Source organism: Balaenoptera ricei, chromosome 5 (genome assembly GCF_028023285.1).
Source record: "Balaenoptera ricei isolate mBalRic1 chromosome 5, mBalRic1.hap2, whole genome shotgun sequence".
Taxonomy (NCBI): domain Eukaryota; kingdom Metazoa; phylum Chordata; class Mammalia; order Artiodactyla; family Balaenopteridae; genus Balaenoptera; species Balaenoptera ricei.
Window position 1 is genome coordinate 22,824,326 of NC_082643.1, and position 24,999 is coordinate 22,849,324.

At 37.1% G+C, this 24,999-nt stretch overlaps 1 pseudogene; it reads left to right on the forward strand.

Moving 5' to 3' along the window:
- The first annotated feature begins 20,878 nt into the window (after nt 1–20,878).
- Nucleotides 20,879–21,398, forward strand: LOC132366765 (eukaryotic translation initiation factor 4E transporter-like; annotated as a pseudogene).
- The last annotated feature ends 3,601 nt before the right edge of the window (nt 21,399–24,999 follow it).

Consider the following 24,999-nt stretch of genomic DNA (forward strand, 5'->3'; position numbering starts at 1 on the left):
CTTTCTTCTCTCCTAATTCACTTTCTCCCCCTCATTTGCTCATTCCAGCACACTGGCTTTCTTGCAGTTTCACAAAAACATCAGGAATGTTCTCAATTAGGGATTTTGTGTTGACTGTTCCATTTGTCTTAGATTCTCATTCTTTAGATATCCACATGGCTTTCACCTTCACTGCCTTCATGTCTTTGTTCAAAGGTCTTTTTGTGTTTGGAGTCAGCCTTGATTCAAACCTATTTGCACTTGCAAACCCTGTAGCTCTATTTACACTCTTAAACCTTTCTCCTTGGCACTTTCCACTACCCTTTTTTTCTTTTTTTTCTTCCATTTTTATTGAGATATAATTAATAAACAGCACTGGGTAAGTTTAAGGTGTACAGCATAATGATTTGACCTATGTGCATTATGAAATTATTACCACAGTAAGTTTAGTGAACCTCTATCATCTCATATGGATACAAAATTAAAGACAAAGAAAAAAAGTTTCTCCTTGTGACGAGAACTCAGGATTTACTCTTGACAACTTTCATATGTATCATACAGCAGTGTTAATTATATTTATCCTGTTGTTCATCATATTCCTAATACTTATTTATCTTATAATTTGAAGTTTGTACTTTTTGACTATCTTCCTCTAATTCCCCCTCTGCCTCTGGAAACCACAAATCTGATATCTATTTCTATGAGTTTGTTTGTTTTTGAAGTATAAATGATCTACAACACTATGTTAGTTCCTGGTACACAACATAGTGATTTGAATTTCTATACATTTCAAAATGATCACCACAATAGGTACAGTTACCACCTGTCACCATAGATATTACATAATTATTGACTATATTCCCCACACTCTACATTTAATGTCTGTGACTCATTTATTTTATCACTGAAAGTTTGTATCTCTTAATCTCCCTCACCTATTTCTCTCCTCCTTCAATCCCCTCCTCCCTGGCAACAACCTGTTTGTTCTCTGTTTCTGTTTAGTTATATTTATTCATTTGTTTTTTTTTTTTAGATGTCACATATAAGTGAAAATGTATAGTATTTGCCTTTCTCTGACTTATTTCACTTAGCATAATATCTTGTAGATCTAACCATGCTGACACAAATGGCAAGATTTCATTCTTTTTATGGATGAGTAATATTCCATTGTATATACATATATACCACATCTTATTCATCCATTCATCTATTGATGAGCACTTAGGTTTCTTCTGTCTATTGGCTATTGTAAATAATGGTGCAATGAACACATGAGTACATATATCTTTTTGAATTAGTGTTTTTTTTCTCTTCAGATAAATACACAGGAGGGGAATTGCTGGATGATATAGTAGTTCTATTTCTAATTTTTTGATAAATCTCCATATTGTTTTCCATACTGGCTGCACCAGTTTACATTCCCACCAACAGTGCATGAGCATTCCATTTTTTCCACATCCTTGTCAACACTTGTGATTTGTTACCTTTTGAGAATAGCCATTCTGACAGGTGTAAAGTGATATCTCATTGTGGTTTTGATTTGCATTTCCCTGATGATAAATGATATAGAGCATCTGTTCATGTGCCTGTTGGCCATGTGTAAGTCTGCTTAGGAAAACTGTCTATTCAGTTCCTCTGACTATTTTTCAATTGGATTGCTTGTTTTTATTGATGTTGAGTGGTATGAGTTCTTTGTATATTTTGGATATTAACCCCTTATCAGATATATCATTTGCAAATATATTCTCCCACTCAGTAGGCTGCTTTTTCATTTTGTTGATAGTATCCTTCACTATGAAGAGGCTTTTTAGTTTGATGTATTTATTTTTGATTTTGGTCCTCTTGCCTGAGGAAGGGAAATATCAAAAAAAAAATATTGATAAGACCGATGTCAAAGAGAATACTGAATATGATTTCTTCTAGAACTTTTAAGTTTTCAGGTATTTCATTTAAGTCTTTAATCCATTTTGAGTTTATTTTTGTATCTGGTGTGATGAAGTAGCCCAGCTTGATTATTTTGCATGTAATTGTCCAGTTTTTCCAACACCATTTTTTGAAGAGGCTGTATTTTCCCCATTGTATATTCTTGTCTCCTTTGTTGTAGATTAATGGCCCATGTAAGTGTAGGTTCATTTCTGGACTCTCTATTCTGTTCCATTGATTTATGTGTCTGTTTTTGTGCCAGTACCATACTGTTTTGATTACTGTAACTTTGTAGTATGCTTTAAATCAGGGAGAATGATACCTCAGCTTTGTTCTTCTCTCTTAAGATTGTTTTGGCTATTTGGGGTCTTTTATGTTTCCATACAAATTTCAAAATTATTTGTTCTAGTTTTGTAAAAAATACCATTGGTATTTTGATAGGGATTGTATTGAATCTATAGATTGTCTTGGGTAGTATGGTCATTTAAACAATGTTAATTCTTCTAATCCATGAACACAGTATATCTTTCCATCTTGTGTGTCATCTTCAATTTCTTTCCTCAGTGTCTTACAGTTACAGGTCTTTTACCTCCTTGTTAGATTTATTCCTAGGTATTTTATTCTTTCTAGTGCAGTTGTAAATGGGATTTTTCCCTTAACTTCTCTTTCTGATAGTTCACTGTTAGTGATAGAAATGCAACAGATATCTGTATATTACTTTTATTTCCTGCAACATTACCAAATTAATTGATGAGTTCTAGCAGTTTTTTGGTGGTATATTTAGTATTTTCTATGTATAGTATCATGTCATCTGCCAACAGTGAGTTTTAATTCTTCCTTTCCAATTTGGATGACTTTTTTTTTTTTTTCTTGTCTGATTGCTGGGTTTAGGACTTCCAATATTATATGGAATAAAAGTGGCAAGAATGGGCATCTCTGTCTTGCTCCTGATCTTAGAGGAAAAGCTTTAAGCTTTTCACCATTGAGTATGATGGTAGCTGTGGGCTTATTGTATATGGCTTTTATGTTAAGGTATGTTCTCTCTATATCCAGGTTGTTGAATTTTGTTGAAAGCTTTCTCTGCAACTATTGAGATGATCATATGATTTTTATTCTTCAATTTGTTAATGTGCTGTATCACATTGATTTGTGGATATTGAACCATCCTTTCACCCCTGGGATAAATCCCTTTTACTCATGAAGGATGATTAATGTATTGTTGAATTCAGTCTGCTAATATTTTGTTGAGGATTTTTGCATCTATTTTCATCAAAGATATTGGCCTGTAATTTTTATTTTTTTGTGATATCTTTGTCTGGTTTTGGTATCAGGGTGATGCTGGCCTCATAGAATGAGTTCAGAAGTGTTCCTTCCTCTGCAATTCTTTGGAATCGTTTGAGAAGGATGGGGGAACTCTTCTCTAAGTGTTTGGTAGGATTCTCCTGTGAAGCCTACTGGTCTGGAACTTTTGTTTGTTATTGTTGAGAGGTTTTTTTTAAAATTAATGATTCAATTTCATTATTGGTAATTGGTCTGTTCATATTTTCTCTTTCTTCCTGATTCAGTCTTGGGAGATTGTATACTTCTAGAATTTTATCCATTTCTTCTAGGTTGTCCATTTTATTGGCATATAATTGTTCACAGTAATCTCTTTTGATCCTTTGTATTTCTGTCGTGTTGGTTGTAACTTCTTTTTCATTTCTGATTTTATTTAATTCTGCCTGCTCTGTTTTTTCCTTTGAGTCTGGGTAAAGATTTACCAATTTTGTTTATCTATTGTTTTTTTTTTTTCTTTTTAGTCTTTATTTCATTTGTTTCTGCTTTGATCTTTCTATGTGGATAGAAATGGTTTTACTACTTATATGTGAATATAAATGATTTCAGTACTTTTGACTTTTAACCTTTCTGCTAGCTTTATATGTGGTTGATCGATTACCTTTACTGTATATTTGCATTTACCAATGGGAGTTTTCCTTTTGTAATTTTTATATTTCAAGTTGTAACCTTTTCTTTTCTGCTTAGAGAAGTCCCTTTAATATTTCTTGTAAAGTTGGTTTCTTGGTGCTGAACTCTTTTAGTTTTTGCTTGTCTGTAAAACTCTTGATATCTCCTTCAAATCTGAATGATAGCCTTTCCAGGTAGAGTGTTCTTCATTGTAGGTTTTCCCTTTTTTCACTTTAAATATATCTTATAACTCCTTCAGGCCTGAAGAGTTTCTGCTGAAAAGTCAGCTAATAGCCTTATTGAAGTTCTATTGTATTTAACTTGTTGATTTTCCCTTGCTGTTTTTAATATTCTCTCTTTATTTTTAATTTTTGTCATTTTAATTACAATGTGTCTTTGTGTGCTTCTCTTAGGGTTGATCCTGTTTGGGACTCTGTGCTACTGGACCTGGATGTCTGTTTCCTAGGTTAAGAAAGTTTTTAGCTATTACATCTTCAAATATGTTCTCTGCCCCTTTCTCTCTCTCTTCTCCTCCTGGGACCCCTAAAAGGTGAATGTTAGTATGCTTGATGTTGTCCTAGAGGTTTCTAATACTGTCCTCATTTTTTAAATTCTTTTTTCTTTTTCTGTTCTGCCCTAGTGATTTCCACTATTCTGTCTTCCAGTTTGTTGTTCCATTCCTCTCTATAATCTAATATATTGTTGATTACTTCTAGTGTATTTTTAAAATTTCATTTATTGTATTATTGAGGTGTATTTGGTTCGTCTTTATGTTTTCTAACTCTTTGTTAGATACTTCTAACTTCTCACTGTGTTCATCCATTCTTCTCCCAAATTTTTTGAGCATCTTTATGATTATTACCTTGAACTCTTTATCAGGTAGATTGTTTATCTCAATTTCACTTAGTTCTTCTTCTAGGGTTTTATCTTGTTCCTTTGTTTGGAACATGTTCCTCTGTTTGGAACATGTTCCTCTGTCCCCTCATTTTGCCTAATTTACTGTTTCTATTTCTATGTATTTGGTAGGTTGGTTATGTTCCCTGATTTTCAAGCAGTGGCCTTATATAGGAAACGTGCTATGGCATCCAGCAGCACACTCCCCTCTGGTCACCAGAGCTATATGCTTTAAGGGTGCCCTCCATGCAAGCTGCATGGGCCCTTCTGTTGTGGCAAGCTGACTACTGTGTGTAGTCTGGTAGGCATGGCTGAACCCAAGTCTGGTTGGTTGCCAGGCCCTGCCTTGGCCAGAAGCTGCCAGCCACTGGTGGGTGGGGCCAGGTCATGAGTTGGCTGGCTATGGAGCCCTGGGGGGGCATGTCTCAAATCTTGTGTTGGTCTGTTAGTGGATAGGGCCATGTCCTGGGGTGCCCCGGGTCTGAAGTCCACCTGCTGGTGGATAGGGCTGGTTCCTGACATGGCTGGCTGTGGGTCCAGGGTGTCTTGGAGCTGGTGTCAGCCCACTGGTGACCAAGGCTGGAGCCCAGGTCATCCTGAGGTGGTGCCTTCAAGCTGGTGGATAAGCTGTGTCTTGACATAGCTGGCTGTAGGTCCACAGTGGTCCAGGGCTTGTAACTATTCCCTGGTGGGCTTGGCTGGGGCCAGGTGTTCCTGGAGCTGGTGCTTGCCCACTGGTGGGCAGAGCTGGGTCTTAGGGTCTCTGGCTGCAGGATCCATGTGTCCCAGAGCTGGTGTTAACCTGCTGGTTGATGGGTCCAAGTCCAAGGGCTGGCTGTGGAGCCCCGGATGTCCTGGGGCTAGTACTGGCCACTGGTGGGTAGTGCTGGGTCCTGGGCCCTCTTGTAGGAAGGACTGGGTCCTGGGGCTCATGGGGGCTCAAGGATTCCTATGGCAGCTGGCCTGCTGGTTGGTGGGGCTGCGTCTGCACCCAGCTGGCTGTTTGGTTTCGGGTGCCCCAGGACTGATGCTGACGAGCTGGTGGGTGGGGCCGGGCTCCAGCACTAATAAGCTAGAGGGAGGATTTCAAAATGGCGTTTGCCAGCACAAGTGTCTTCATGGCAAAATGAGCTCCCCAAAATGTCTGCTGCCAGCATCTGTATCCCCAGGGTGAGGATCCTAGTTCCCTCCTGCCTTTCTGGGAGGCTCTCCAAGATCAAGCAAGTGGATCTGACCCAGACATCTTTAAAATTGCTGCTTCTGCCCTGGGTCTTAGAGCATGTGAGATTTTGTGTGTTCCCTTTAAGAGTGGAGTCTCTAGTTACCACAGCTATGGGAACACTGGCCTTCAAAGCCAAACGTTCTGGGGCTTATTTTCCTGGTACAGGACCCCTGGCCTGAGGCATCTGATGTGGACCACGCTCCTCGGGGAGAACCTTTGCAATTGTAATTATCCTTTTGTTTGTGGGTCACCTATCTGGGGGTGCGGGTCTTGACTATACTGTATCTCCATCTCTCTTACCCATCTTGTTGTGGCTCCTTCTTTATATCTTTATTCATAGAAGATCTTGTCTGCTAGTCTTCAGATCATTTTCATTGATAGTTGCTCTGTAAATAGTTGTAATTTTGGTGTACCTATGGGAGGAGGTGAGTTCAGGGTCTTCCTACTCTGCCATCTTGGCCACTATTCTGCTTTTTTATTTTCATAAGATTTATCACCTTCTAAAAAACAAAACTTATTTTATTTATTATGATTATTATTTGTGTCCCTTTAATCAGATGTAAGTTCAATGAGGGCAGGACTTTGCTCACTACTGAATCTTTACAGACTGCAATAGTTCCTGGCACATAGTAGGTGATCAATACATATTTTTAAACGAATGAATGGATATTTTAATATTACAGATGGACATAATAAAGTCCATATTGTGAGATGCCAATAATTAAAGAAAAGACTGCATACTTCTTACCAATTATATGAAATAATAAGTGCAAAAAGATCTAGAGAAAGAAGTCAGTGTAATATCCCTTGTAGATCATACACTCTACAAGGACTTTTGTTTGTTTACTGCTCAGAGATTGAACATACAAATGGTTAATGGTCAGACCATATATGAAAAAAGAACTTTGACCTACAACCTGCAGCAAACTGCCTATGAAACCAATCTTATCTATAATAAACAACCCAGGAAGCCCACCTGCAATAAGTCACACTTGCAGAAAGCCTGATTGTTACCTCTAGTGACAGTCTAGGAAGCTAAACAATAACTTCTGCAACAATCAGCCCAACATGGCCAGGACCTGATTAATAATTGACAGCTTCCCTAATTTTTGTCCCTGCTTCCAACTTAAAATCAACCATAGAAAGTCAAATATGTACCCCTAACCAATCGCAGAGGATGCCCTGCTTCTAGTTGGCCCACCTGTAGCTTCCCCATGCCAACAGCTTCCAATCAGGGCACACCTGAAGCCTTCCCCTTTAACACGATAAAACTTTTCCATTTGTCTTTGAATCTCTGCCAAAGTGCAGGTGACAGGTGACAGTGGCTGACTCCCTTACTCTAGCAAGCTCTGAATAAGCAGCCGTTGCTTTACTCCTTTGGTTGGTCTTTGTTTATTTCCACACTAGTATATCCTGAACTCCTAGAACAAAGCCGAACACATAGTAGGTACTCAATGAACATTTGTTAAACGAATACATGGATGGAAGACTAATATCTTGATGAAAATTTCATATAATGTGGTAACTTTTTTTTTAACTTGCCTTCAAAGGGAAAATAGGAATTGTTGCTATACACTTTTTTTCTTAGGTTGTTCAAGGCTATCTTACCTCTCTCGAAGAAAAAGAGAAAACTGTGCCATAGTAGTAGAAGATAGAGCTTTTGATGTGACTCAAGAAAGTATGATAAAGTATAGCATCTGAGGGCAAGTTTTCCTTTCCTTTGCATTCTGCTCATTGATTTATCTTTGAGATTCTGAGCTTTAAAGTGTATGTGGTGAAAAAGTATCTCCTTCTCTCCATTCCTTCCTTATCCTATCTCTCAGAGTTCTCATGATCCGTATGTGGTCCCAGGAAGCTAGGGGTTTGGAGTCAAAATCCCAGTTAGTAAAAGAATGTGACTGTCTGTAGTCTCTGTGTACTGACTAGACAAGTGTAAAGAAAGGGTGTCTGTGGCCATAGTAGGTGGCAGGTAGGAAATTCAGGGACTGTGGAATATTGGTTATCTTTTTATTATTTTCTACTGCAAATACTTTCTCTGCTTTTTCCAGTAAAACTTATGGAGAGGTACGGGGCTAGAAATGAAAAAGGTGACTGGGTTGAACACTGGGAATCATTGAAAACTATGGTCTGTAGATGGCAATCAGATTTTTAAAAGGAGTTTGTATATGATATATGTGCAGTAGGAAGCAGGGAAACAAGTTCTTAAGAAAGAAAAGACTACAATATAGTGGTGTTTTAGGAAGTCTTATCTGGCAGCCAGTGGCATTTGCTTTAGCGCTCATGATTTCAGTAAAATTAAACAGAATAGGTGGCATTACCTCAATTTAATTTATCTTAAATAACTTTCTGGTGACTGTTTTGGATCAAATGCAAGGAGAGAAATTCAGAGAAGATAAAAATAAGTCAATCTTTTACTTTCAACATCAATCTTTTCTCATAAAATATTATGAATTCATTTTATATTACAATGTAGTTTAATTTTTTGGCAATGAATTAGGGCAGGCAACTCAGGTTGTATCCCTAGGAAAGAGGTTAATGTGTATTTCAGACTATTAGGGAGTTTATGCAGTGCACAAAGTGAGTTTTTCAAATATTAATTGTGTGTGTATGTGTGTGTGTGTGTGTGTGTGTGTGTGTGAGAGAGAGAGAGAGAGAGGGAGAAAGAGAAAGGGAGAAGAGGGTGAAAAATGCATCACTGTATTTCTTCTGAAAATTCAGTTAGAGATAGTTAATGGCTTAACAGGGAATAGAGTTTCAGATTTGAGAAAACCAGTATAGCTCACCCACCATATCCTTTTATATACATTTAGTAAATGTCTATATAACTGAATTTTAGGATCTTTGTTCATATTTTTGAGACACATTCAATGGCAAAGTAGAGAGAGGAGCTTGCTGAATGACTTAGCAAATCTAATTGCATTAAAATTTGTAGTTAGTATCAAAAGATAATTCTCCTTTCACAGGTAGTGTTTAACAACTTTTTTCATAGGCACACCAGAAACTCAACCCAGATAACTTTCATTATAGATGTTTTCTGGAGATACCATTATAAAAAGGAACATTTGATCTACTATAGTTGGTTTTCAGATATTAAATTGCTGCTCTGAGGTTTTGGGCTCCTGGTAATCAAAATACTAAGAACTGCAAACAACAGCATTCTTTGCCCAGAACCCCCCAGCAGCTATTCTATACTGAGAAGAGCATTGAAGACTCATTTATCAGTATTCATAGTTGGGTTGAGTTAGGTATAAACATTTTAATGATATTAGAGATTATATTGTAATAAGAATTTCTTGGGAAACCTGAAGTTAGGTGTGGCATAAGGCTTGTTTGAAAAGTATATAGAATGGCTGTAATATCATCTAAATTTTATTTTTTGTTCAACATTTATGCTACACATCTCTGGGAACTTGTGATCAAAAGAACTAGGTTTAAACTAAACCATCTCACCTTCTAGCTGTGTGAACCCTGATTATATTTCCTCCCCTTTTTGAGTTTGTGTGCTCCTTACTCCTTAAGGGTAAGACCTGTGGCCTAGGGCAATGGTAAGCATGGAATAAAGCAGTTTTTTAAGTACTAAAGTAGTATCTGATATGTAATAGCATCTTAGTAAATGAATTAAATAGAGTAAATAATGTGAACATCTGAATAAAAGAATGAATCAGCAAAATAAGTCTCTTGTAATGAATACTGGTAAAGTGCCAGGTTCCCTTACTTCATTGCTGTGCTTCTGACACCACTTAAGAGGCTCACAGAGTTTAAAAGAGCACAATGTTTTGGGAAGACCTGGATTCTCCGAAGTTTTTAATCCCGCTTTTGTGATTGAATTAACATGCATTTATATCACTTATCAAATACTGTATATATTTGTTTATGTTATTTGCCTCTCCCATTAAAATACCAAGCAAAAGTGTTAATAACTATTTGTGGAGTAAAATATTTTATGGTTCTCATCATTGAGCACAGTTTGAATCATATAGTAGGAACTAACCGAATACTTATTGGAGTAACATCTCGCAGGCAAATAGTAATTAACTGAATGAATAAAGTTTTTGTTTGTGCATTTAACTCAGGTGTGTTAACTCATAATATGAACAACAAAAACATCCAGCTTTGTCTAATGGATATGTACAGAAACTTAAATCTGCAGAATATATGGAACTTCTGCAAAATTATTTCATTAATTTCAAATGGTTAGGAGTAACCAAACCACATTATATGACCACATTGACATTAATTTAAAAAAAACAACAAAAACCAGAAAAAAACATTTATCTTTCAATTAAAAAAAGCTTTATCTTATGAGTAAAAACCATAAAGTGAGTTAGAAAATATTTTTAAGAATAATGTAAAAGCTATATATTCAAGTGTTTGGTATACAACCAAAGCAATACTTAGAGTGGAATATAAAACCTTAATATTTTTATTATAAAAGAAGAAAGTTTGAAATTAATTAGGTAAGCATCTTACCCAAGGAGTTTAAAATTAATAGAATAAAAAGAAGAAAAGAAATAATAAATATAAAATCTGATACTAATGAAGGAGAAAATAAATATCTGAATGGTCTATAACCTTTAAAGAACTTAAATCACCAGTTAAAAAAGCTTCTCCCATAGCAAATTCAAGGATGAGCTTGGTTTTTTTTTTTTTTAATTTTTTTAAAAAATTAATTAATTAATTTATTTATGGCTGTGTTGGGTCTTCGTTTCTGTGCGAGGGCTTTCTCCAGCTGCGGCAAGCGGGGGCCACTCTTCATCGCAGTGCGCGGGCCTCTCACTATCGCGGCCTCTCTTGTTGTGGAGCACAGGCTTCAGACGCGCAAGCTCAGTAATTGTGGCTCACGGGCCCAGTTGCTCCGCGGCATGTGGGATCCTCCCAGACCAGGGCTCGAACCCGTGTCCCCTGCATTGGCAGGCAGATTCTCAACCACTGCGCCACGAGGGAAGCCCCATGAAGGCCATTTTAACTTGGTGAAATACTGGCATTCTTATGTTCACTAGTTTAGTCCTCTGGATAATAGAGTTATAACATTCCTCCACCTCATAAAGATGTTGACAAAGTAAATTAACTTATTTCATCTTAGAAATACATATTAAAATATCAGTTCTTAAAATTATTTGTTATAAGAAAATCAATCTCTGTTGCAAACAGACAAAAAGATAGATTTTCCTGCATCTCTTGACAGTGATTTTGGGGTTTTCATTAATTTTGAAAGCTTATGAATAAAGAAAAGGGTGTAATCCCAGCAGTGAGTAGGAAGTTTATGATGACATATGGATGGATGTCAGCAAGAATCAAGAACATTCATGCAGAGATAAGGGAAGGCATCGTGTGGGAGGAACTCACTCAGCTGTCTCAGGGTGCTGTGGATAGACCATCTTGAGTATCACCGAAGTTCTGGATTCTGCCATATATTTTTCATATACTAACCATGATAAAAAGCCCCTTGGGGACTTTAATTTTTAAGTGTCTTTCATTCTGATAAATTAAAACTCCTCCCTTCAAGTAGAAGAGTTTTTGTACTACTATGAATGGTAATAAAAGCAACAGCAGCAAAAATAACAATAAAAATGATATCAGCTTAATACATTGCCCTCCTGTGTCAGGCCCTAGTCATCTCATTGTGTCTCAGAAAATTTGTGAAGAAGATATTATTATCCTTATCTTAACGTATGTGGAAATGGGGGCTCAGGAAGTTAAGAAATCTCACCACAGTCACATAGGTTGGAAAGGATAGGACTAGGATTCAAACACAGATTTACCGCTTTTCAAAGCTGAATTTTTAATCCCTGTACAATGCCATAAACAACTGGTTTATAGTTTCCATTTCTTCATAAAACAATAATCTTAAAGTGCTTTTTATAGTTAACATTCGGGATTGTCTACCAGCAATAAGAATAATGGACATAAAACTTATGGATTCTATTGGCTTCAGTTGCTACTCACTGTTTATCCTTTTGGAAATGTTCCAAGAAAATACACCAAGAAAGCCAAGTTGCACAGAAATAACAATAGAATATTGGTTAAATATGATTACAAAGCACTTCTCTTTTATGATAAACAAGTCACATTTTTTAAGATGGTACAAATTATAAACGTTTTTGAAAAGAAATTGCTTGCTTTTAGTGTTTCCTGAAATATACTTAAGTTTCAAAAATTCTGATACAAACCCCTGAATCTTTAATTAGAAGACAGAAGATATGCTGACATGACATATACAGGTTAAATTATGAATTATCTTTTAATTCTTCCTTGTTTTCCTCTTAGCCCCCAAAACATCCTTTTTTACATACTTTCATTTTAGACTTTAATTTCTAAAATGCTTGGCTGAGACTTTTCTTGATGTACGGAAAAGCAGGTTTATAATGGCAAGATCCTCAGTTTAGAGTCTCAAATATGTCAAGTACATAAAATCATATGCAAGGTGAGTGAGAAATTTTCATAAATAATTATGGTGTCTTATTATCAGTCTCAGAAATCCTTCTTACTTGTAAGAACACTTAAGATACAGAAAGAACCAAATTAGTTAATGCACGCTTCACTTATTTAACTCACAAAGACATATGAACAAAGATTATGAACACTGATTCATTCTTTTTTTTTTTTTTTTTTTTAAATTTATTTATTTATTTTTGGCTGTGTTGGGTCTTCGTTTCTGTGCGAGGGCTTTCTGCAGTTGCGGCGAGCGGGGGTCAGTCTTCATCGCGGTACGCGGGCCTCTCACTGTCACGGCCTCTCTTGTTGCGGAGCACGGGCTCCAGACGCGCAGGCTCAGTAGTTGTGGCTCACGGGCTTAGTTGCTCCGCGGCATGTGGGATCTTCCCAGACCAGGGCTCGAACCCATGTTCCCTGCATTAGCAGGCAGATTCTCAACCACTGCGCCACCAGGGAAGCCCCTGATTCATTCTTAATTGAAAATTTAAACCTAACAGAGAATAGCTTGCTTGATATCTTTTAATTTTACTTTTTAATATTAAGCAAGATCATTATCACCATAACCATGTATGCAGAATAACACCCCACCCACCTTTAAAGAACTACTTTTCAAAATATTCAGATTTTTTGGCCTGTGTCAGTTTTTCTGCTAATATCTCAGAAGAGATGTTCCTTTACATAGTTATTTTCTCTTAAAATGCTTTAAAAATGATCTCAATGAGCTTTAACAAGTTTATTTTCATTTGTTGAACCACCTAGTCAACCTACCTCAGAATGCAAGTGAAGTAAAAAGTGAAATAAATTTGAATAGCAGCATGTAAGGCTACGCTTAAAGTAATAGTCTTTAAGGTAAAAATTACATGTTCAGGCTATGTTTTTATTGTTCATGGAGGCCAACAAATTTTATTAGGTGAAAAGAGGCAAGAGAACAACCCATGCTATGTTATATGCTAATCCATAGCCATAGAAAAACTTAGTTACTGGCTAAAAGTGAGGATTGACTATACCAGCTTCAAAAATGACATGTTTTATTGACGATTTTGCCCCAAAATTCTAGGCAAATCATATGCATTTTTTGACCATAATAATTCATGAATGTAAACATGGATGTTAAGCAGTGGTTCTCACCTGGGGTCAATTTAACCCCGCAGGAGTCATTTTTGTTGTCATGACTTGGAGACTTCTGTTGGTATCTACTGGGTAGAGGCCAAGGTTGCTGCTAAACATCCTCTAGCGCACAGCTCCACACAAAACAGAATTATCCAGTCCAAAGTGTCAGTGGTGCCACTGTCACAGTTACTGTGATAGGGTATGAAAAGCATCAATAAGCAGGGATCTAGAGTTCAAAATTCAGTTAGTGTATTTTGGGAGGATTAGAGTATAAGAAGGTATGTAAGAGTAAGGAGGAAGAACAATAAAGCATTGAATATGCAAACATCATAATCAGAAACTGAATGCAGTGAAAAATTAACTGAGCCAAGTTATCTGAATAATAGTTATCCAGTTACATAAAAACTAGAGAAAAGAAGGAAAGCATTAATTATACACAAGTATTGCAACTTTAAGGTGATGGGATAATTCAGGGGGAAAAGGAAAGTCTTTTTTTTTTTTTTTTTTTATTTATTTATTTATTTATTTATTTATTTATTTATTGCTGTGTTGGGTCTTCGTTTCTGTGCAAGGGCTTTCTCTAGTTGCGGCAAGTGGGGACCACTCTTCATCGCGGTGCGCGGGCCTCTCACCATCGCGGCCTCTTTTGTTGCAGAGCACAGGCTCCAGACGCGCAGGCTCAGTAATTGTGGCTCACGGGCCCAGTTGCTCCGTGGCATGTGGGATCTTCCCAGACCAGGGCTCGAACCCGTGTCCCCTGCATTGGCAGGCAGATTCTCAACCCCTGCGCCACCAGGGAAGCCCGAAAGTCTTTTTAATAAAAGTGATTTATTAAAAAGTGGTTTAATAAAAACTAGATATCTGTATGAATAAAACTGAATGTAAATACTGACTTCACAGCACACTCGAAAATTAACTTGAAGTAGATCAGACTTAAATGGCAACCTAAAACTATAAAAATTCTGGAGGAGAACCTAGGAGAAAATCTTTGTAACTTTGGTATGTGCAGAAGTCTCTTAAATAAAATACAGAAAACAAGAAGCAAAACAGATTTTTTGTTGTTGTTGTTAAATTCAAGTTCATCAAAAGTAGGAATTTTGCTCTTTGAAAGACATCATTAAAGAAACAAAAGATAAACCACAAGTTGGGAGAAAATACTGACAAAATTTATATTACTGTGTAAACCTTTAAAACAAAAAGATCAGCGTTTAGTCAGCAAAATTGAGTTTATGTGGGAGTAGCAGAGGAATTGCAATTTGGAACATGCATAATAAGGTGAACCACAGGAAAGTCCAGAGAACAAAGAAGAGGAGCATTCTTTGATAGAGGAAGGGAGAAAGTTGAGAGGGGCTGGTTTGAATGAAAGTTTATTGAAGGAGACTGAGGGTTGCGGGTTGTGGGGTTGTGGTGGCTTCTCATTGGCTACTTTGTAGCGATTTATCATTGGCTGAGCTGTTGCTGGGCCGAAAGAAAATCTTCCTTCTTTTTGCTGGGGTATGTAAATTAAGCTGTGGCAGGCAGTACAGGTGTAAGGGCTCCCTCTTCACTTTATTTATTTATTTATTTTTTTAAACATCTTTATTGAAGTATAATTGCTTTACAATGGTGTGTTAGTTTCTGCTTTATAACAAAGTGAATCAGTTATACATATACATATGTTCCCATATCTCTTACCTCTTGCATCTCCCTCCCTCCCACCCTCCCTATCCCACCCCTCTAGGTGGTCACAAAGCACCGAGCTGATCTCCCTGTGCTACGCGGCTGCTTCCCACTAGCTATCTATTTTACATTTGGTAGTGTATATATGTCCATGCCACTCTCTCTCCCTGTCACATCTCACCCCTCCCCCTCCCCATATCCTCAAGTCCATTCTCTAGGAGGTCTGTGTCTTTATTCCTGTCTTGCCACTAGGTTCGTCATGACCTTTTTTTTTTTTTTTCCTTAGATTCCATATATATGTGTTAGCATACTGTATTTGTTTTTCTCTTTCTGACTTACTTCACTCTGTATGACAGACTCTAACTCCATCCACCTCATTACAAATACCTCCATTTCATTTCTTTTTATGGCTGAGTAATGTTCCATTGTATATATGTGCCACATCTTCTTTATCCATTCATCCGATGATGGACACTTAGGTTGCTTCCATGTCCTGGCTATTGTAAATAGAGCTGCAATGAACATTTTGGTACATGACTCTTTTTGAATTATGGTTTTCTCAGGGTATATGCCCAGTAGTGGGATTGCTGGGTCGTATGGTAGTTCTATTTTTAGTTTTTTAAGGAACCTCCATACTGTTCTCCATAGTGGCTGTATCAATTTACCTTCCCACCAACAGTGCAAGAGTGTTCCCTTTTCTCCACACCCTCTCCAGCATTTATTGTTTGTAGATTTTTTGATAATGGCCATTCTGACCGGTGTGAGATGATACCTCATTGTAGTTTTGATTTGCATTTCTCTAATGATTAAGGATGTTGAGCATTCTTTCATGTGTCTGTTGGCCATCTGTATATCTTCTTTGGAGAAATGTCTGTTTAGGTCTTCTGCCCATTTTTGGATTGGGTTGTTTGTTTTTTTGTTACTGAGCTGCATGAGCTGCTTGTAAATCTTAGAGATTAATCCTTTGTCAGTTGCTTCATTTGCAAATATTTTCTCCCATTCTGAGGGTTGTCTTTTGGTCTTGTTTATGGTTTCCTTTGCTGTGCAAAAGCTTTTAAGTTTCATTAGGTCCCATTTGTTTATTTGTGTTTTTATTTCCATTTCTCTAGGAGGTGGTTCAAAAAGGATCTTGCTGTGATTTATGTCATAGAGTGTTCTGCCTATGTTTTCCTCTAAGAGTTTGATAGTGTCTGGCCTTACACTTAGGTCTTTAATCCATTTTGAGTTTATTTTTGTGTATGGTGTCAGGGAGTGTTCTAATTTCATACTTTTACATGTACCTGTCCAATTTTCCCAGCACCACTTATTGAAGAGGCTGTCTTTTCTCCACTGTATATGCCTCTTCACTTTAAATGAGGTTTTCCTTTATTTATTTTCACATTTCCCCTTTTAATTAATATCTTTCCATGAAAACACTGCTAATCAAGAATTGGGTTTTTCATATTTAGTGGTTTGGTCCCTCGGTGTTAGGAAGGACCTTTTCTGGTTGTCATGGCCCACATCAGAGGAAAAGTATACAGACTGGAACTGTTGAAGGCACATCTGAGTAACAAGGAAGGGTAGGAAGGAGAACTCTCAGCCATTTCCCATTTAAAGTCTGTATCTTATGAAGGTCATAAGCATTGGAGATCATCTCAAAGCATTGAGCTAGCATCCCCTTATTGGGTACATCATTTCCATAAGGGTTTGGCAGGCAGTAGGTACAAAGCTTAAAAAATAATTACACAAAACAGGATTAAAAGTAATATGACAAATCCAGTTTGTGTGATGGTTCTAAACCAGGATCCTAGACTTGAAGGTAGCCAACTGAACAAATCGAAGGACCGTGGATAATCAGATGAAATTTGTTATAACCAGTGTGCTTGTTCCCTGATCTTGTGTAATTGAATTTCTACTTCTCCAGAGGCATTTATCCATGTACAACAGGTGATATTTACTATTGCATAAATGCCTCCTTGTTCAGCAGGTAAGTAATCAAGGGCTATGTAGTTGTCCAAAACTACTTTAACCAATGAGTCAAGTGATTGTTTTTGGGCTGCTGTTGCTTTGGCTGTGGCCTTGACCAGCTCTCCTAATATTAGGGAAAGATTTCTGATCACATGTTCATTGGCACTTGATCTGACGCAAGGGAGAAAGACTCTCCCTATGGAGGCAAGCCCAGAGTCATGTATGTCTCTGAGTTGTTCTTGTCTGAATCTATGCCTCAGGATTGGAAAGGTAACAGTCATGGAGGCCAGTATAATTTTAAGGGTCTGTAGGTCACACAGGCAGTTTTATTCTGGTTACTCTTACCTTGTATCCCTTTCTTTAATAAAGCCTGGAGACAAAATTTCTCAAGTTTGGGTGTTAATCAGAGACAGGGAAATGGACCAGGGAGTCTCTAGCATCATGGACAGATCAGTTTTTGATGACAATTCGAGCAGTCTGAAAGGTTATCCCTCCCTCCCCTTAGCAATGGCCTGAGAGATACAGATGATGACATCTTTCCAGGTCAATGCCAGAGTAAAGGAAAGAAAGGGAAGAAAAAAGTGTTTTATGTTTAGCCAAAGTATGAAGTCTTGATCTAGCATTTTGAGAGGAAGTAGTCTACCTCAATATCAGCTACTTCTCTTCCTACTCAGCTTTATTTGGAGGTCTCCGGCTTTTGTACACGAGGTCAGATGGAGCCTTTTTCAGCTGTAAGATGTGTATCTAAGGTTCAAGTCCCTGAAGTTTGGTTGCTATCTGAGTAGTGAGGAGGACCTAATACGGTCCCTTCCAAGGATATTCAAGAACAATCTTTGTTCTTAGTGGTTGAAATGTTAGTTTGGAGATTTGTAACCAGATATTTGAGGAAACTAGAAGAATTCAGGATCTAGTACAGTTTACAGGTAGATAACAAAACCTCAAGGACAATTAACAGGGTTAGAATCTAACATAGACAAAGGTGTGAAAATAATTTTTCTCTCCAAAATTGCCCCCATTTTTATCAAAGATAGTGACAGTAAAACTAATTTATTTTCATTGAACTTGGCCTGTTTATTTACTTAAGTGCACCAATAATAGTGATGGGCCATATAAGCTCTTTTTATGACTGCTTTGTTAGAACTTTTTATAAGGAATCTCAGATTGAGCTCTTAACAACCTCTCAAGACCAGGAAGCCAAGTCCAAGTCCAAGCCTAAGTAGTTCCTTAAAGCTATCTGGTTATATCTGAGTCTATGCATGCCTCTCTCATATGTGATATTCCAGTCAAAGCGTTGGTAATATAGCCAATATTTCTAATTGCCTTGTTACAAGGAGAATAGATTCTTATGGAATTCATGTAAATAACTATATTGTTGTGAAAAGAATGCTCCAAATTTCCAAATTTTGAAGGGATCAGGAAGAGAAAAAAAAAAAAACAAATGTTTTATCTTTGTCTACATAATGTCTACCTAAGTCATAGATAGCTTAAGAGAAAAGTTTTCCTTAAATCTGAAAAAATAAACCATTAAGAAGCCAGCATTCTTTCAAACAAAAAAATGATAAAAAATTATAATCCTCCTCCTCAGTTCATTTAGTCCCATGTAATTAATATTTGTTCTGTTGAATTCAGTTTTTCCATTAGTTGTGGAAATTCTTACTCAGTTCAGTTTTATGATCTGAAAGTTTTCAGAAGTCTATACTTGTCAAAAGTCCTGTCCTTAAATTTCCTTGACATTAAAGTACTTTTGCGAGAATGCTTTTGTAAAAGCGCCAGAATAAAACGATACCTGTCTGTAAATGACAAAAGACTAAAAATGGCAATGGTTAAAGATCTGATGAGAGTTCATTATATGGCAATTGGCAAGGAAATTTGGTTATTTCTGTGACATGCATTTAAGATAGTAACTAAAATTAAGACTGATAATGTCACACGAGGACATATCAGAATTTTAGGAATTTTATACAATTTCTAGAACACATATTAACATTCACCCATTCACCAATGCTTTCTCACAGAAAAAATTCTCACCATGACACAAAACCTGTACTAATAGAATCAAAAATCTTCAGTTTCTCTGTAAAAGCTTGCCAAAGTGGATAAACTTATGTTCAGTATTTAATGTTTCAGTGCTTTACCTTATTTGGAAATCATTCAGATACTCAGTGAATTTAGCTCATGATTTAACTGAACATAACAAAACTTTAATAAATGTATTATTATTATTTTTATTGAGGTAACCTTGGTTTATAACATTATATAAGCTTCATGTTTACAACATTGTATTTCTACTTCTGTGTACTCTATAGTGTGCTCATCACCAAAAATTTAGTTTCCATTTGTCACCATTCAGCTGACCCATTTACCGCCCCCCCCAACCCCATCCGGTATTCACTACTCTATTCTCTATATCTACGTGTTTATCGTTGTTTGGTTTGGTTTGTTAATTTATTTTGTTTGTTTCTTTGCTTTTTATATTTCACATGAGTAAAAGCCAACAGTATTTGTCTTTCTCCAACTGATTTATTTCTCTGAGCATAATACTGTCAAGGTCCATCTATTTTGTTGCAAATGGCAAGATTTCATACTTTTTATGGCTGAGTAGTATTCCACTGTATATATACCACATCCTCTTTATCCCTCTTCAGGGCTTCCTGATTTCATTTGAAATGAAATTTTCTTTTATTCATTTTCACAAGACAAAAACTTATATTCATAATATATGAAAAAGCCCTTTAATTACAGGAAGACAAAAAACCTAGTTAAAATACTGACAAAATATTTGAACAGACATGTAATCAAAGTAGAATAACTAATAAGCACATGAAAGGATGTTTAGCATCTGTAGCTATTTGAAGAATTCAACTTAAAACTATAATGAAATAACATTACACATCCATTAGAATGGCTAAAATGAAAAAGGGTGACAATACCAACTGTTAGCAGGATATGGAACAATTGGAATTCTCATACGCTGCTAGTAAAATGTAAAATGGTATAACCACTTTGGAAAACGAGTTAACATTTTCTTAAAAAGTTAAACACATATCTAATGTACAAACCAAGAGAAATAAAAAGTATATGTCTCTGCAATGATTCATATTTGAATATTCACAGCAGCTTTATTTGTAATAGCCCCATGCTAGAAACAATTCAAATGTCCATAGACAAAAGAATGGATAACAAGATATAAGATAGCTAAATAATGTAATACCACTTAATTAAAAGGAAAATAAACTCTTAATATGTGCAACAAAAATGATGTATCTGAAAATAGTTATGCTTAGTGAAGGAAGCTAGAGAAAAGCAGTGTATACTCTATGATTCAATTTGTATTAAATTCTAGAAAATACAAGTAAACCATATGGACCTAAATAAGTCAGTGGTTGTCTGGTGATACAAGTAGAGGGAAGGATGATTTGAAAACAGGTATGACGAAATTTTTGCAGCAATGGAAATGTTTGAAGTAATGATTGTGGGTGAAATTTCATGAGTATGTATGTGTGTATATATATATATTTATATATATATACACACATACATACATTATGCTGCACAGATTTCAAGTATATAATTTGATATCTATCTATCTATATATATCTACTTGTATCACCAGGCAACCACTGACTTATATATATATCAAATTATATACTTAAAATCTGTGCAGGATAATGTATATACATTCTCTTTCAGTAAAGTAGTAAAATCTAAAAACATGTATTTTATGGAGTAACTATTGACTAATGTGGTAGAAGAGGTGGTGAATAGATGCCCCCAATTCAAACCATAGGACAGAAAATTCTGAAGCACTTCTGCATAGTGAGAATTTTGGGGATGCTGGCCCAGGGAGTACATCCACAGCATCTTCCAAGTTTGCTCCAAGCTGGTGTGCTTCTCCTGGGATGGACCTGACTCATTTACAGGGAATATCTGGCCCAATCCTGGGTCAACCCTTTCACCCTTTACCTGCCACTAGTCACCCTCTCCTAAACCCTCGTCCTGGGACGCCTCTGCATCTGGCAATGAGGCAACAGCAGCTACAGCGCTCACTTCTTCATCCTCCGGGCTCTGGTCCCCAGGCAGCTGCTGTCAGCGTTCAGACGCCGACTCAGAATGTGCCCGGTCAGGCCTGCCTCAGGTGCACCCCCAGCTAGAGCACCGCCCCAGCCAGAGGAGCAGCTCCCCCGTGGGCCTTGCCAAACGGCGTGGCTCAGATGTGCGACAGAAGCCCCTGCCCTCCACACCCGCCAAAGTCATCAGTGTAGATGAACTGGAGTACCGACAGTGAGCAGGGCAGCAGGTTTGCCTAAGCCTGGACCTTATGGTGGCACCCTGGTCAGGACGCTGCTTCCTCATCTCATGTTGGTTTGTGGGCTTTTACTTTGTAGCAGTCTGTGCGAAGCTGTTTAAGGGCACCCAGGCACCTGGTGTTGTCTGCATTATGACGGAAGGAATTTATTAACCAATCGAGTGGAGCCTACATGGTCTGAATACAGGATGCAGTGTTGTCAGTCCTGAATACAGGGAACAGTCTTTTTTTGTAAGACATGTGAATGAAGTGTTGGTGCCTTCACCAAGAGGTGGCACCTTAAGGGTTCTGAGGAAATAAATGTATAGACCCTTATGTACAGACCTGTGTATAAACAACTTTTGTACATACATATAGGATAGCATTTCTGGACTTACACAGCTGTACATGAAAGTAGCTGATATTAGTTAAGCCTGTGTCAACAGTTTCAATTTTTTTTCACTTGTACATTTGGGACTTTTTCTTTTGGTTGATTAAAGTTGCATATGCTAAATGTGTGAATGAAAAAAAAAAAAAGTTGCCTAAAGCATTGGTCAGCTTGATAACATGCCCCAATATTGGTTTCCTTCTTTCTCTGTTACATTATTTCCCATCCTCTGCTCTTGTTCCCTGGAATCACTCCTGGAAATAAACTACTATATGTAAGCCTTTTTCTCATAGGCTGCTTTCTGCTGGCTACTCAAGGTAGGGTATATGTCTTTTCTTCAAAGTCTCTCTGTACTATAAATATGGCTGATGATATAAATGGTGAAGGTCTGGTAATATCTTTCAATACAGAAGGTATTTTTGAGTGATGCCTTCAGGAAAGGAAGAACTGTCTTCTGTAGAGTTCTAAATATGTTCAATTGAATTATTCATCTGAAACTTCTCCAACTTTAAGTTGTTCCCCAACTTTACTTTGTGTAAATGTAGCATGTTAGATATATTTCCAGCCCATATGAGTGAAAGGAGTCACTTGAGCTCCTGTGTTAAATGAGAATTTGCAAACTTGCAACCTACTTTAGTGCTAAGTGAAACAGATGTGTTTTGTGCATTTCATTTAAGGATATTAGCTTGCACATTTATTTCCCCAAGGTCAAAACAAATGGGTACTGTGTATCTTTTCATCCAAATAGGAGAATGTTACCCAGGAAAGCTTTGGTTTGGTTTGTTATTAAGGCATCATTTTAAATTGATAATGGGTACTTCTCATCTACACCTTGAGACTAGCTTTAGATCTGGAGAATGGAGTCATTTGTGTGCTGGAACCTGCTTGTACCAGTTCCCGAGAGCTAAATATGCCCATTTCTTCTCAACTTTGTGTTCAGTGTCATCACATAGACAGCTTGAAATTGACAACGGTGGGAATATTTACACCACGGAAATTGGCAAATGCTGTAAATCAGGGTTTCCTTCATCCCCTTGCCTACTCAGTTTATCAGGCCATCACTGATAAAATCAGCTAAAAGGCACATGGTACACTGTGACAATCACCCTCAAGTTATTTCCTCCAACTTGCTTCTCACTAAGCTACCTATACAAGGTAACCATAATTTTGAGAGAAAAGGGAATGAAGACCTCCTTTAAACCTTTCTTACTTTGCAGATGAGAGAATGGATGTCTAGAGAGGTTAGTTGATTTACTCAGCATCACACAATTGGTTTCAGGGTTGGGGCTAGAATCAGCCTCTTGACTCTAGCTACTTGGTAGGAAAATGATTTTCTAATTATTCAGATTTGAAAGGTGCTCCTACAGTTGTGTGGACTCAACTTGACTGTAGGATCCCAATCAAAGCCTTAAACATATTTGGGTCCAAAACCTGTATTCAACCTATTCATTGTGGAAAATCCTAAACAAGCCTGTTGAGATTTTTTGGTTGTTTGTTTCATTGGCAATTTTAAGCCTTTTGAGAGCAGAAGAGTTCCAAGTGAACTTTTTTTTTTTTAATTGCATGATTACCTTTATCAGTGTTCTTTATTTCTTTTTTTTAAAAATTTTTATTTATTTATTTTTGGCTGTGTTGGGTCTTCGTTTCTGTGCTAGGGCTTTCTCTAGTTGCGGCACGCGAGGACTACTCTTCATCGCGGTGCGCGGGCCTCTCACTATCGCGGCCTCTCTCGTTGAGGAGCACAGGCTGCAGACGCGCAGGCTCAGTAGTTGTGGCTCATGGGCCTAGTTGCTCCACGGCACGTGGGATCTTCCCAGACCAGGGCTCGAACCCATGTTCCCTGCATTGGCAGGCGGATTCTCAACCACTGCACCACCAGGGAAGCCCCCAAGTTAACTTTTTATAAGCACTTATATACATATACAGACTCGGATGAAAATTGATGTGCTGCTCCATATATGTCTCTTGGATTTAGGTGTTTTTAAACTCATGTGATTTATTGGATCTAATGATAAGAGAGAACTATGAAGTTGATCTGATCGTTGACCATCTTAATGCTTAAACAAATGATTTAAAAGATACAATATAAAATATCTAAGACCAGAAAGACACATTTGTAAATATATATAAAAATAAAGGCAAAATATAAACAACATACTTTCAGAATCTTGGACTCAGTGCTAAAAGAATTTTGAGAATGCCTTTAGTACAACTTAATTAGTGATTTGCAAATTGGTAATTATTGAATTTAATTGAATGTCAGGATATTCTTTAACTTAATGTAGCAACTTTGTTAGCACATTTCAGTGTTTCTAAGTGTTTTACAGACTGTGGGGACCGCTTTCAGTGTGGAATGAGAATGTTAATTCTCATAACAGGTATATGCAAAGCATCGCATTAGTTGAGGGAAGGTTTCCTGAAAGGAGTAGTTTGTTCCTCCTCCTTATCTGTGGATGGGTTTGGGAAGTCTGTTTCCTACCCTTCCATGGTAAAGTTTTGAGATGCAAATACTTCTAGGTATGTTTTGGGAAGAATATTCACACTGTTCACTGGCTTTACAAAGAATTCTATGAATCCTCTGAAGATAAAGGTAAGGGAAAAGTTAATTCATTTTTATGTGGCATCTACTATGTGCAACACTGTACCATGCATTTAAATACCTGGTTGCATTTATTTAGTCTTCACAGTTTGAAGAAATAATGTTACCTGGCTCTGATCTGTCTGACTTACCTTCCTGATCTGCTCCAGCAAGTTCTTAACCTCTTAACCCTCAGAGTTATTGCTAGTGGATTCTAGAGTTAATCTGGTAAATCTATGTATTAGATGGTAGGTAGTTATTTTATTTATTTTACAAATCCTTATTGTTCACTTTGCTTCCTTGGATTTATCATTGTTTACCCACAGTGTTCTATAGGATATTGCCATTTTCTATCAGGAGCTCCCTTGGGCAAAAACATATAGTCACCTAAATAAGTGAAGCATCTATCTGTATATGAAGGTAAAATATCATGCAAACTTTTTGTAACTGGCCTATGAAATGAACATGTAGAATTCTATATGAAAATGGCCAGTTTTCCCTTTGAGTGTTCAGATTTTGGATTTCTTTTTTTTAATGGGTGAAATATGTGGCTGTAGTTTTCCAACAGTCATTTGAAGGCTTTTGTCTGGACACAAAAATCAGTAAAAACATTTATTGTAGTTTGACTTGAAGTT